The following is a 7,604-nucleotide window of genomic DNA, read 5'->3' on the forward strand; positions in this document are numbered from 1 at the left end:
GTGGGGGGTCGTCCTTAACTCCCGGGGGCCCCGTCTGAAGAGCCGTGACGCTGCGGACAGCTTCTCCTTTGACCCATGGGGCCCCGGGCTCCAAATGGGAGTTTATGAAGCGTGTGCGGGGCGCTCAGTAAGGGCTCTCTGAGCACATGGTCCTGCGTCCCCCTCCACCAGGCAAGCTGTGTTTCAGGGCATCTGTTAGGCTGCCGGTAGGAGGTGGGGGAAGATCCGAGCCAGCCCCCGCTGTCTGCTTGCTGCCGTGCCGCGTTGCCTGGTCGAGGAAGAGCTAGAACATTCTAGAACATTCAGCTAGCCTTTGGCTTCTCAGCTGAAAGCTTCCCCTTCCTGCCCACTTGGGACTGGATGCGGCCGGGGCGGGGGGGAGGTGTGTGGGGGGGGTGCATGGCCCTGCCTGGAAATGGGGTTGCCTCTCTCCAGCCCACCCTGCTTCCTGGAGTTGAGCTTGGAGGGTGGCTGCAGGACCCCCAAAGGCTGCAGGGTGGACTGTCTTGGAGCTCCCGGGGCCCCAAGGCTTTGTCGCACCTCCTTCTGCAGAATCGCACAGGCTTCGGGGCATGTAAGCAGAAGGGCCCACTGGGGCCCGGACTGCCCGGAAGCCCCGTCTGCCCCAGCCCGTTCCCCCCAGATCCCTATGCTAACGCCGAATCCCTAACAGATGGAATCATGAGGTGGGACCTTTGGGATGTGATCCGGGCCATGAGGGTGGGGCCCCCACAAACGAGATCAGTGCCCTTAAAAGAATTGGCCAGAGAGCTTGCTCCCTCCTTAGTCGCCACGTGAGGTCACGAGGAGTCGGCCACCTGCAGCCCAGAGCCTGATGGTTCCGGCACCTTGGTCTCAGACCTCTGGCGTCCAGGACTCAAGAAATAATTGTCTGTCGTCGATAAGCCCTTGGTTTGTGGCACGTTGTCATAGCAGCCGGACAGAAGATGCCCCCACGGTGACCCACCTCGCAAGGTTGCACACGAAACTGTCTCTCGCATCCCCTGTCCCGATGGGACCTCGCAGCAAACACGTGGGGCTTCCGCAGGGCAGCGGGGGGCCGAAGCAGCTTGCCTGGGGCACTTACAGCGCCCGTAAATCTCTCTCCTCTCCCCGCAGCCTGGACCGTGCCCCACACATGTCCTGGGTCTCCCTGGCGCCTCTGACCTGCGGCCCCTTCCAGACGGCTGGAGACTTCTCCCCCAGGGACACCTGCGGGTGTGAACAGTCCATTTCAGGTGGGTCTGAGGCGGGGGCGCCGGGCGTCAGCAGGGAGGGTGGGGGGTGGGCTTTCTTGAGGTTCAGCAAGCAACGAGGGCCAGGACCTGATAATCGCCCACTTTGCCTCTGGGACCCACAGTCCCCACGGGTCTCGGGGCAGTTCAGCCCACGGTGCTGTGCTAGGTGCCTGGACGCAGCCACTGGCAGACGCCGAGGCCACTGGTCACGCTTTGCTTCTGCGGCGTGGGGCGGAGAGAGCCGGGAGGCGTGTCGCTTCAGAAACTGCCCAGGGCAGTGCCCGGGAGCGGGGTCAGGTGAAGCAAGGGGACTGCGTCCAGCAGCACAGAGCTTCGCCTCCAGGGGCAGGGCTGTGTGGCTGACCTCACCGCCGCAGACATTCTCACGAGCGCCTGCCCTGCTGTCCCGGGCTGCCGCCTGGGGCCGCCTGGTCATTCCTACCTGCGGGCAGTCGCTCTGCCTTTGTCCCCTGGCGCTGGCCCCTCTGCTCTCCCCGAAGTCCCCGTTCATGGGCCGGGGCTCGGCCGTGTCCCCTTCTCCGTCCGCAGGTCTCGACGGCTTTCGGAGTCCCTGGCTGCTCCTGGGGAGTTGCTCTGCCTTCTGCCTCGGTCGTCCGGCCTGCGCCGGCTGGGAGCCTCTGCAAAGCTAAGTTACCCGCCTTTTGTTGCGACGCGGGCCCCGGAGGATTGAAATCAAACGCGTGGCTTCTGTGGAGGGAGAGGGAGAGAGGCGGCTAATGAGCGGCTGTGCACATCCCAAGTCCTGGGGGTTAATTCCCAAAGAGCCGGATCAGAAACATGCCTAAAAGCCCAGTTTGATAAATTTCCAGGACGCCAACCCCGAGTGGAGCTAGGAGAGCTTGAAAGGAGGCGAGGTGATTGATGTGTTCCTCTTTGTTTTCACTGCAGCTGTGGCTGGGACGCGGCCGGGATGTGGCTGGGATGTGGCTGGGACGTGGCTGGGGGCGTGGCTGGGGCGTGGCTGGACGTGGCTGGGCGCATGGCTGGGGGCGTGGCTGGGGGCGTGGTTGGGGCCTGGCTGGGACGTGGGTGAGACGTGGCTAGGGGTGTAGCTGGGGATGTGGCTGGAACATCGCTGGGCCGTGGCTGGCACGTGGCTGGGGGCATGGCTGGGCATGGCTGGAAGTCGCTGGGAAGGTCTGGGATGTGGCTGGGGCGTGGCTGGGGGCGTGGTTGGGGCGTGGCTGGGACGTGGCTGGGACGGCCTTTGCAGAACTATCTCTCCTCTATTCTTCATCCTCACTCCGTCCGCCTTCATCTCCACCTGACCCCCCCCCCCCCCCCCGGGACGCTGACCCCTGAATTCCAGGATGGGCGCACTCAGCAAGGTCATCCTTCGTGTCAGTGCCCATCCTGAATCCACGGCCCAGGAGCCCGGGGAGCTGACCCCAGTGCGGCCTGGCTGGACCGCCAGGAGGTGTGGGGACAGGCTGCCCACCGTGGAATCAGGGCTGCAGCGCTGAGCAGCGGTCACGGCCGGCACCCCGTGGGCCCTGGGCCCAGGCACACCCCGGGAGTGGCAGGAGGTGCTGGTGCGGTCGGAGCCCCTGGGGTTCAGTCTCCGAGCTCCCCCAGAGAAACTGGGGCCAGGACAGAAAGCCTTTCAGAATCCTGGAGGCCTCTCCGCTTCCTGAACCCCTCGTCCACGTCCCGCTTTCCAGTGTCTGCGTCCCCACAGACCCGTGCTCTCCCTCCAGGATGCCTTGAAACCCAAACAAACAAGACAACTTCTCCCTGGTCCCGAGCCCTGGCGTTCCTGTCCTTGTTAATATTCTTCCCTTTGTGCTAAGTCTGTTTCACGAAACAACACAAATAGGCCCGCCAGCCCCAGCAGCCTCCTGGGAGGGCGCGGGAGGAAGAGCCAGCGGGCAAGCCGGCTCTTGGAGCCTCCTGAGAAGCCGGGGCGGCGGGAAGGGGGGCTGGATGGGGGCCACGCTCATGGGGTGGGCGGTCGGGCAGCAGCTGGTGGTATTGGCCGGACAGGTCACAGCAGGGATCCGGGCAGGAACTGTGGGCTCCCCGCCCTCTGCTACCAGGGCCCCCCTCCCTTCCTCTCTCTCTCCTCTTGCCCCTGCAGACAAGGCCACTCCCAGGCCTGGCCCTCTCCTTTCTTGTAGCCTCTCAGGTCCAGGGGCCAGGCTGGTACTCCCAGGCCAACGGTGGGTGCCGCCCGGCCCTACTGGGGACGGAGGGGATTAAGTCAGGCAGTCCAGGGGTTCCATTCCCAGCCTCACCATCTGTCCACGGAGGATGAGCAGAAGGGAGGAGAGAGAGGGGGAGGCTTGCAGCCAGGCCAACCCGCCCCCACCCGGTCTCTCTAGAGGTGCCCCCCAAGATCTAAGCAACCCAGGTCCGCACCTGCAAAAGATGCCGTCCACACACCGCTGGGCCGAGCCACCGGGGGGCCACCCTGTGCCCACCCACATGGAGGGGACCCAGCCCCAGCCTGTCCCTGTGCCCCTCACCCCCAGCCTCCCACCACCTGCGGCTCTCCTCCCCATCACCAACCGCCCCTGCTGCGCCCTCGCCTCCAGATGGTCCCCTGGGTCTGTCGTCCCCAAAGCACAGCTTTTGAAACATACATCCCAGCCCCGTCTGCTGTTGTCACCGCTGCGATGATCTCACCCAAGGCGTGTTTACTTATCTGCTTATTTATTTATCTGGGAAGACACCGGCGGCAGGGGCTTCTTGGCCCCTCCCGGCTGCCCACAGAACGTGTGGACAGATGCTCTGTCCCTCCTCCACAGACCCAGCAAAGCCCCGCCTGGCTGTGGACCTGGGCAAGCCCCGCCCCCTGTCGGTCCTCAGTTTCCCCGGCTGTAAGCTGAAGGGGTGGGGCTAACTGAACTCATCAGACCTCCTCCCGGGATCCTGATTCTGAACTTTGGTCAGCAGCTGGCTCTGTGCCCATCCCTTCAGGTGTTCAGGGTGTGAGCCCTGTGCCAGCTGATAGTGCCCCCCAAATTCATGTTCATCTGGAGTTTAGAGAGTGACCTTATCCATCCCAGATCGGGGCAGGCCCTGCATCCGAAGACTGGTGTCCTTACAAGAAGGTAGGGGACGCAGACACAGAGCGACAGGCATGTGATGACAGAGGCAGAGGAGGAAGGCAGGCGGCCACAGGCCCAGGAAGAGACAGGAAGACTCCTCCCCGGGAACCTCCGGAGGGGACACCGTGATCTCCAGAATGGGGGAGCCACCCCCCATCACGGGTGCTAAGGGAAACCCAGAAAGACTACCATCGGGAGAGCCACCGTGTCCCCGACCTGTGCACAGAGGGGCCCCACTGCAGATGGCTAGTGAGCAGGAGGCGCCCACCCCCCGCTGGGTGTCGGGACAGGCTCCCTCGAGGAGGCCACTTTGTCACAGCTGCTCAGTCCCACGCCATGAGTGTGTTTTGTCATCCCCTGAAGGGGAAGGTCACTTGTTCTGGCCCTGGCGCCTGTGTAGGGGCTTCGAGGAAACAGGGAGACACTCCTCGGCTAATTCACGCCTCCCAGCAGGTGGCTTTGAGCCCTCCTGCCTGGGCTCGCCTCGGGCTGCGTCCAAGCACCTTCCTTCTCTGTCTGTGGGTCCGCTGAGCAGTGACTCCGTGCCAGACAGGGGTGAGGACAGGAGAAATGGGAGGGCCACGGCTCCAGTGGAAACGGCAGCCAGCCAGTGTGAGATGAATAAGGGACAGCAGACCCCCAGGACTCACAGATCATTTATTCACTCCTTCATCAAACACTTGGTGGGGGCTCTTGATGGGTTTGTGCTGAATCCTGGGACACGGCCCCTGCCCTGGGCTAAGGGACATCTATCCAGACCCGTGAAAGGCCGAACGTGGTGGGGGGAGGGGTGTCTGCCTCCACCCTCGTGTCCGGGACAGACCTTGTGGGCTGAGGGGGAGGGATGGGTGGTGGAGGGCAGGAGGTGTGCAGAGACCCAGAGGCACGTGCACTGAGCCATGCGGTGGTGTGTGTGTAGCAGCAGGAGGGAGGGGACGCCAGGCTTTGAGCCCCACGCGGCAGATGTCCCTGGAGGTGGAGCTCAGGGGCCCGTTCGGTCCTGAGCAGATGAGGGGCCGCAGACAAGAGAGGCTCCCCTAGGAATGTGTTTAATTGCCCCGTGGGGACAGAGTGGGGGCAAGACTGAGGTATGGTGACGAGGCAGGCATCATTGGTGTCCTCCAGGCAGAAAAGGGACAAGGGATGAGACAGCGGAGTGACCACTGAGCACCAGAGCTTGGAGATGGCAGCGTGGGGTGGAGCGGCTTGGCGGGTGGCGAGCAGGCGAGAGCACATGGGAGGGGTCTGGGGGAGATGGTGCCTCCCCGAGTCCTGCTGGGGTGCCCTCCTGCGCCCCCACAGCCCCGAGCCCGCACCGAGTGCTTGGCATCACTGTGGCCAAGACAGATCCGGGCACCACCCTTGGGCTGCAAGGCTGCTGGGTGTTGGCATCATGGGGTCTGCCTGTGCCTGCGGAGGGGGCATTCTGCAGCCAAGGCGGCCAAAGGCACTAAAGCAACGGGCCTCCCTGGCGGCGGGTGACTGCCTCTGTTCCAGCGATTGCTACCTTCCAGAAATGCCCCCAAATGTAGCTCAGTGCAGGTTCTGCATGGCCAGCTGCGGTCTAGCGATCATTAATATTAATACCATTCATTAATATTGATAATGTCAAATGGGCTGCAGCTCAAGTTATTCTCAGAAGCACCCCGAGGGCCACCCTGCTACTCAGATCAGGAAGCCGGGCTGTTTGCCTACGTCACTCGGGTCTGTGGGCAGAGCTGGGGTCCCCACTCTGATCTGTGTGGCCTGGAAACTGCAGCTGTCCCCTAAACTCCGCCCTTCCCCCCCAACTAGAGTTGCCCCGCCCCCTAGACTCTGCCCCACCCCCCTAGATTCCTTCCTATCCCCTAGACTCTGCCCCACCCTCTAGACTCCTCCCTGCTCCCTAGACTCCCCCCCCACCTCCTAGACTCCGCCCCACTCCTTAGACTCCGCCCTGGCCCCTAGACTCCACCCCACGCCCTAGACTCCGCCCCACCCCCAGACTCTTTCCTGCTCCCTAGACTCCGCCCCACCCCTAGACTCTGCCCAATCCCCTAGACTCCTTCCTGCTCCCTAGACTCCGCCCCACCTCCTAGACTCCGCTCCTCTCCTTAGACTCCGCCCTGGCCCCTAGACTCCACCCCACACCCTAGGCTCCGCCCCACACCCTAGACTTTTTCCAGCTCCCTAGACTCCGCCCCACCCCCTAGACTCCGCCCTGGCCCTTAGACTCCGCCCCATCCCCTGGACTCCTTCCTGCTCCCTAGACTCCGCCCCACCCCCAGACTCCTCCCTGCCCCCTAGACTCCACCCCACCCCTAGACTCTGCCCAATCCCCTAGACTCCTTCCTGCTCCCTAGAGTCCACCCCACCTCCTAGACTCTGCCCCACCCCCTAGACTCCGCCCTGGCCCTTAGACTCCGCCCCATCCCCTGGACTCCTTCCTGCTCCCTAGACTCCGCCCCACCCCCAGACTCCTTCCTGCTCCCTAGAGTCCACCCCACCTCCTAGACTCCACCCCACTCCTTAGACTCCGCCCTGGCCCTTAGACTCCACCCCATCCCCTGGACTCCTTCCTGCTCCCTAGACTCCGCCCCACCCCCAGACTCCTTCCTGCTCCCTAGAGTCCACCCCACCTCCTAGACTCCACCCGACTCCTTAGACTCCGCCCTGGCCCTTAGACTCCGCCCCATCCCCTGGACTCCTTCCTGCTCCCTAGACTCTGCCCTGCCCCAAGGTGCTGCCACTGCGGCCCCCTGGCACTCTTGGGCTCTGCAGATACTTTTCATTTCAGCTCCGTCAGAGGCGTGAGGGCCCTTCATGCAACGTGTTGGTGAGCAGGGACAGCGGGGGCGCCTGGCCTGATCGGTCTGGGGTGGGGGACGTCTCCGAAGCTGCAGGAGAACCATCCATCACCCGCCCGGGAGACCTGCAGAGCCCCGGTGTGACGGCCGCCTGCCGGCTACGAGGCCAGAGGGCAAAACAGGGTTCAAATCAAGAAACTGAGCGAAAAGAGCCTTCTCTTTGGAGTGAAGGAGTGAAGGAGAAGATCGTTTTCTAAAAGCTAATAACTCTTTGAGACCAGAAGAGTGCCTCCCCTTAGCTCACATGAGACGTCATGAAACACACTAGCTGAATTATAGGAACTTTCTAGATCACAGACGGGGAAAAAGCCCCATCCCCAGAAAGGAAACCACGCGCCGCCTGAAACGTTGCTGAGTCCCGGCTGGGGAAGTGTGAGCCCGCACTCGCCCCGGGCCTGCTGGGCGCTCGGGCTGTCCTGAGCAGAGCCGCCACGAAGGCAGAGGTCCGG

At 63.4% G+C, this 7,604-nt stretch overlaps 1 long non-coding RNA gene across 1 annotated transcript; it reads left to right on the forward strand.

Moving 5' to 3' along the window:
- Nucleotides 1–815: 815 nt before the first annotated feature.
- Nucleotides 816–7,320, forward strand: LOC122205219. The gene is made up of 4 exons (XR_006195962.1): nucleotides 816–975; nucleotides 1,120–1,238; nucleotides 1,788–2,113; nucleotides 7,086–7,320. It is a non-coding gene; the product is annotated as an uncharacterized LOC122205219 (long non-coding RNA).
- Nucleotides 7,321–7,604: the final 284 nt, after the last annotated feature.

Source organism: Panthera leo, chromosome D4, assembly GCF_018350215.1.
Source record: "Panthera leo isolate Ple1 chromosome D4, P.leo_Ple1_pat1.1, whole genome shotgun sequence".
NCBI lineage: Eukaryota > Metazoa > Chordata > Mammalia > Carnivora > Felidae > Panthera > Panthera leo.